We start from the raw sequence: 5,893 nt of genomic DNA on the forward strand, positions 1-5,893 counted from the left end.
CCACTTCTCCCTCGCCACTTGGGCGGAAGCGGGAAGGGAGCAAAATGTTCCCGGCTGAAAGTTTTTGTGCTTGGCCTCGAGGATTAAGCCTGAGCCTCCGGCACGGCTGCTGGGAGACGCGTTTCTGAATGGCATCTAGTCCGCTCTTTGGGCCACCAGCTGAAAGCACTGAGGCCAAGAGGCAGCAAAATGGGACTTTGGAGGCACCCCACAGGCCTCGGGGAAGCAAGGAAATAGCACGGGCTTACCACCATCCCCGGGTGGGCTCGAACCACCATCCTTTCGGTTAACAGCCGAACGCGCTGACCCATTGCGCCACAGATAGGCAAAGCTGTATGGAGCACAAAAGTGGGGAATCAGCTCAGGGTACGCTCTAGCATATGCATGCAGCTCTTAGACAAGCCACAGCAAGGAACTGGACTGGTATGCAGTGAAAGATCTGTGGGAAGGAGCCAAAAAGAGCACTGGGGCTGCGGTACAGCACTTGCATATACTTTCTTTGGCCTGTGTTGCTGGAAGAGTTAGCAGGGCAAAATTCTTAGTCACAGGTCAGCGGGTGGGTTTATGCAAATTCTGGACTCTGGGACCGGAGCTGGGGTTGGCAGTGGGGGGGACCAATTTTTGTGGCACATGCACCACCTCTGCAACACCAACCTTTGCTACCTCATTCCATAACACCACACACACAGCAGCCTTTTACCTTTCAGGAACCAAAACATACCCTGAAAGAGATCAAGTGGTATAAGCTTAAGGCAAATGACTGCAGCAACAACAACAACAAAGAGATCAAATTGCATAACCCTAACCCTAAGGCAGTGGGGCTGCTCGTGGTTGTGTGTTCCATGCTTTAATCTCACCCACCATGTATCAAGTGTGAGTTTTTCAGGCACTAGAATAGTCTTAACATGGAGTTATAGACATTCTCCTTAGGCATCCTGACATTATTTTGCCACCCAAGTGTAGTAGAAGCTGCAAACTCTGTATGTTCTTTACAGCTAACCCTAGCAAAACAGCCAGGATCCCTTGCTTATGCTTAGAAGGTGTGCAGTCTCCCTGAAGTCCAAGCAGCATCTGGGGTGGGGACAACAGTTTCTTCCTGACAGAGATTTTTATTCCATTCCCCCAGAGCTCAAGCTGATGGGGGCAAGTGTTTGTGCAGATCTTTGCCTCCTCGTGGGTGTGTTAGGGGGAGCAATCAACCAGGTCTTTTGTCCACGGATGATCCACAGTGGCTTGCCTGATGTCTCAGTCAGGGCCTTCTCTTGTTGGAAAGGAGATGACGTCTCTTCTGGGAAACTAGCATTTCACACTTGGTAATGCTTCTCTCCTGACTGGTGGCTGGGTGGCAGCAAGGGGGTTTACAGCTTTAGTGCCAACGCTTATATATCACCTTACAACATGGGCTACGGCTATTATAGGTGAGAAGAATGCATGCAGCAACTCACGAGCTTGTCATAAACTCTAAAAACTAAACACATTTTTATAAATCTAAGGCCTGTTTTAACAACAGTAACAAACAAGTGAGAAAGACTAGGTTCCAGCCATGCATTTGTCACTTTTCAGTAAGGCCTGGGGGCCTTGGTATGAGCTGGCACCTGGTCTGCTAGTGTCAGAAGAGGATCTCCCCTCTCTTGTCCCCAGGAGTCTGTACTGGGACCAGTACTGTTCAACTTATTCATAAATGATCTGGGGAAAGGGGTAAACAGTGAGGTGGCAAAATTGGCAGATGATACAAAATTGCTCAAGATAGTTAAGTCTCAGGCAGACTGCGAAGAGCCATAAAGAGATCTCACAAAACTGGGTGACGGGACAACCAAATGGCACATGAACGTCGGTGCTGTTAAGTGCAAAGTAATGAACATTGGAAAACATAATCCCAACTATCCCTATAAAACGATGGGGTCTAAATTAGCTGTTACCACTCAAGAAAGAGATCTGGGAGTCGTTGTGGATACTTCTCTGAAAACATCCACTCAATGTGCAGTGGAGTGTAGGGAATCATTAAGAAAGGGATAGGTAAGAAGACTGAAACTATCATATCGCTTCAATAACAATCCATGGTACGCCCACATCTTGAATGCTGCGTGCTGATGCCATCGCCCCAATCTCAAAAAAGATCTATTGGAATGGGAAAGATTCAGAAAAGGACAACAAAGATGATGAGGGGATATGGACCAGCTTCCGTCTTAGAAGAGATTCATAAGATTGGGACTTTTCATCTCGGAAAAGAGACGACTAAAGGGGGATAAGACGGAGGTCTATAAAACCATGACCGGTGTGGAGAAAGTAAATAAGAAAGAAAAGAAAAACTGTGGCTCTTCGGCGGCAGCTCAACCACAGTGCTTCTTCTGCGGCAGTTCGGCAGCGAGTCCTCCCTCCCTTCCTCTTTGGTAGACATTTGGTGACAGGTCAAAGACTAAGACAGGGAATGGGGGACCCGCCGCCGAATTTCCGCAAAAGACCCAGATGTGCTGCCCCGATACCGTACGGGCCACCCCTTTGAATTGGCTGCTCCAAGCACCTGCTTGCTACGCTGGTGCCTGGAGCCAGCCCTGCTCCCGTGACAAGCAGGGGCTGGTGCAGAGCATGGCAGGGAACGGAGATGACATCTCCTCTAATAGCGGAGTACCTTCACAGCAAGGGCAGCAACTCCCCGCAGTAGCACAGACCCACCTACTCCTCCTGACACCAGCACCACCCTTCCCGGCACTGCCTCATGGGAGCATCTGCTTCCAGACTCGCACCAGAAATGGGAAGTCTGGGCCGGGCCTGGCAGCAGCTGTCAGGAAATGGAAGCAGGAGACACGACCACTCCCATTGTGCTGTGGGGCCCATCCTGGCTGGTGGAAGATGGAGGCAGTAGACACTCCCACTCCCATGGTGCCGTAGGGTTTTCAGGTGGGGTGCCCCCCCTAGGGTTGGGTTCCAGGAGAGGTTTGGCATCTTAAGGGATTGATGGAGGGTTGCTTGGAGGAGGTTTGAAGATCAACAGCAAAGGGGAAGTTGGACAGTTGCCAGAAAACCAGGGAGACAAGGCAAGTGAGATGATACCTGTTACTGGACCAGCTTTGGAGTCACACAGGGTCTTCTTCATGCAGGGGAAAAGTGCTCAGAGCATCAAAGTTCAGTAGAAGGTGGAACGCTCTGCCCCAAACACCAGACATTCCCCTACTTCCTGGAACAGGGAGGCTGTCCCCACTGTCCTGTAAACAGCCCCACCATGTAACCCAGAGGTGGCTGCATCTTAGCACCAAGACACCAGTGGTCACTGCTCCAGAGGAGATGGTACATAGAGGCCACTGCCCTACGTGGCCACCAGACATCACAGACTGTGCACTGTCTTAGCTGGCCACACACATTACTGCCCCAAGAGGTGAGGTACACACAGGCTACTATTCAAAGTGGGCACCTTGGGTCACTGCAGCACTGGTTGGGGGGGATACAGGCAGGGCACTGCCGCACATGGCCACCAGGTGGCACTGCTGCAATGGTGCTGGTGGGGGGGAGATGATAAACAGGCCACTGCCTGGAGTGGCCACTACTACAATGGCGTGGGGAAAGGGGGAGGGAGATACCAATAGGGCACTGCCACACCAGGGCACCACGGGGAGGTCACTGCTCCAATTAGGAGAGATACACATCGAGTAGTGCCCCAACTGGGGGCCCTACCCCAGAGACAGAGGGGGCTGGGGAGAGAAGAGAAAATCAAAGGCCACTGCCTCACTTAGCCATCGGGGTCGCTACCTAAATAGGGGGCATACGCACACAGGGCACTGCCCCACCTGACCAGCAGGGGTAACTGCCCCAATTGGGGGATACACAGAGGGTATTGCCCCACGGGGATGTCAGGGATCTGCCTGCCATACCTGGCACAGGGGTAGAGGGGATAGGGTGACCAGATGTCCCGATTTTATAGGGACAGTCCCGATATTCGGGGCTTTTTCTTATGTAGGTGCCTATTAGCCTCCACCCCGTCCCGATTCTTCACACTTTCTATCTAGTCACCCTGGGAGGCGGGGACAGGGGGCTACACAAAGGCACTGCCATACTTGGCCACCAGTGCACATCCCTAGTGGGGGAGTGATACACACCAGAAGCAGGGCTCACTGCCACAAAGGGGTTGGAAGATACCCAGGGCACTGCCTGACACAGCCACCCAGGCACCCTGCCACCTTGGGGAAGGTGAAGAATACACCTTGGGCACTGACTCCTCTGGCTACCAGTGGTCACAGGCCCAATGCAGGGGTTGGGGGAGTAAATACACACAGGGGACTGCCCCACCTGGGCAACACCAGTCACTGAGATGAGAGTGGGATACGCAGAGGGCTCTGCTCCAATGGCTGATATACATACAGGGCCCTGCCTCACCTACCCACCAGCGCTCACAGGCACAATGGCAGTAGTGGGGTCACACAGGCAACTGCCCTCAGTTGCCACCAGGGGTCACTGCAGCAATGCTAGGGGGGATACATGCCAGGCATTGCTGCCCCTCGCCACCAGGAGTCACTGCTCCTACAAGAAGGCACCTACAGGACACTCCCGTTCCTGGCCAGCAGGGGTCACTATCACTGGGGAGGAGCTATGGGGAAGCAGAGAAAGAGCAACTAACTGCAGTGGGGAAAATCATAATCTACCAGGGAGAAAGAACGGACTCTGCTAGGACATCACACCAACTCCGGCCAGGCTGGATACCAGCAATTCGGGGCTGGAGCAGCTCCAGCTAGAGGCTGGCCAGAGACAGGTGACCTCGGTTTCTGCGCTGAACAGGCTGCTTTGGCAGCGAGGAGGGACAAGGAACCCCCCGGCCATGGTATTGCTGCCCAAGGAGGGGGAGATCTGCGGCAGTCTTTGGAGTAGCTGTTTCAGCAGCTGTAAGCCACACGCTTCTCCCTGCCTGAGCTCTCCAGGAGCACATTACGCACAGGTGTGCGCTGGATGTAGGCACAGTGTAACAACAGGGCCAGACTCTGCTGAGTGCTGCCTGCGAGAGACAGGGGCAGAGTCAGAAGGGAAGATGGGGGCAGGAGATCACAGAGCCAGCGGCCATGAGCTGAACCCATCACAAGTCCAGCCTGTGACATCACCGTCCATCCTTGCAGGTCTCCATCTGTCCAGCTGTCCGTCCAACCCTCAACCCTACATCCGTCCCCAATGTATGCCACACACACCCCTTCACCCATCTGCCTCACACACATCTATTTCCTCATGCATCCTGCTGTCCCTCTGATTGTCCCTGCAGTGCAAAGCACAAGGACGCATAGTGGACCCTGAGTGAGGCTTTTGGGCCATGCAGTAATGGAGCTAGCGGGTGATAAGGGGCATCTCTAATCCCAGCCCCACTTCTCCTCTGCCCAAAGCCATGACCGCGAGCCCACCCCTCTCAGTCTCAGACCTCACAGCCCCAAAGACATGAATAGCCACTCACACTGTGACCCAGTTACAGCAATGAGGTCTTCCCAAAGATAGGGGGTGGGAGAAGCAACCCCCTTATCCTGGCAGGCAAGACACATCCTTCCCAGTATGGCAGAGACCCTGCCCATGGACAGATAGACCCAGCTGAGCCCATAGGAGACTAGGGGAGGGGGAGCAGAGGAAGAGAATGCAGGCAACTGAACATGACAGGTGTTCATGAAAGGAGAGAGAGTTTGAGTGAAAGTTGGCCAACACAGAGAGAGAAACCTAGGACGAAAGAAATGCAAAACAGCGAGCCACCCTCATGGATCCAACTTTCTGCTAGGGAGCACACACCACTCCTGGTCAGAGAGATGATCGGCCCTTGCAAATGGCAACATCATCTCCCTTGCAGCACCTGCTTGTCTCCCCAATCCTTGGCGCTGTCCAGCATGTCTCCCTCCACAGAAGTTACCTGGCCTCATCTTACACTCCATCTTCA

General features: G+C 53.4%; 1 non-coding gene across 1 annotated transcript; it reads right to left on the reverse strand.

Annotated features, from left to right (window-relative positions):
• Positions 1-251: 251 nt before the first annotated feature.
• Positions 252-327, reverse strand: TRNAN-GUU (transfer RNA asparagine (anticodon GUU)). The gene has a single exon. It is a non-coding gene; the product is annotated as a tRNA-Asn (tRNA).
• Positions 328-5,893: the final 5,566 nt, after the last annotated feature.

The sequence above is a fragment of the Gopherus flavomarginatus genome, chromosome 21 (genome assembly GCF_025201925.1).
Source record: "Gopherus flavomarginatus isolate rGopFla2 chromosome 21, rGopFla2.mat.asm, whole genome shotgun sequence".
NCBI classification, from domain to species: Eukaryota; Metazoa; Chordata; order Testudines; family Testudinidae; genus Gopherus; species Gopherus flavomarginatus.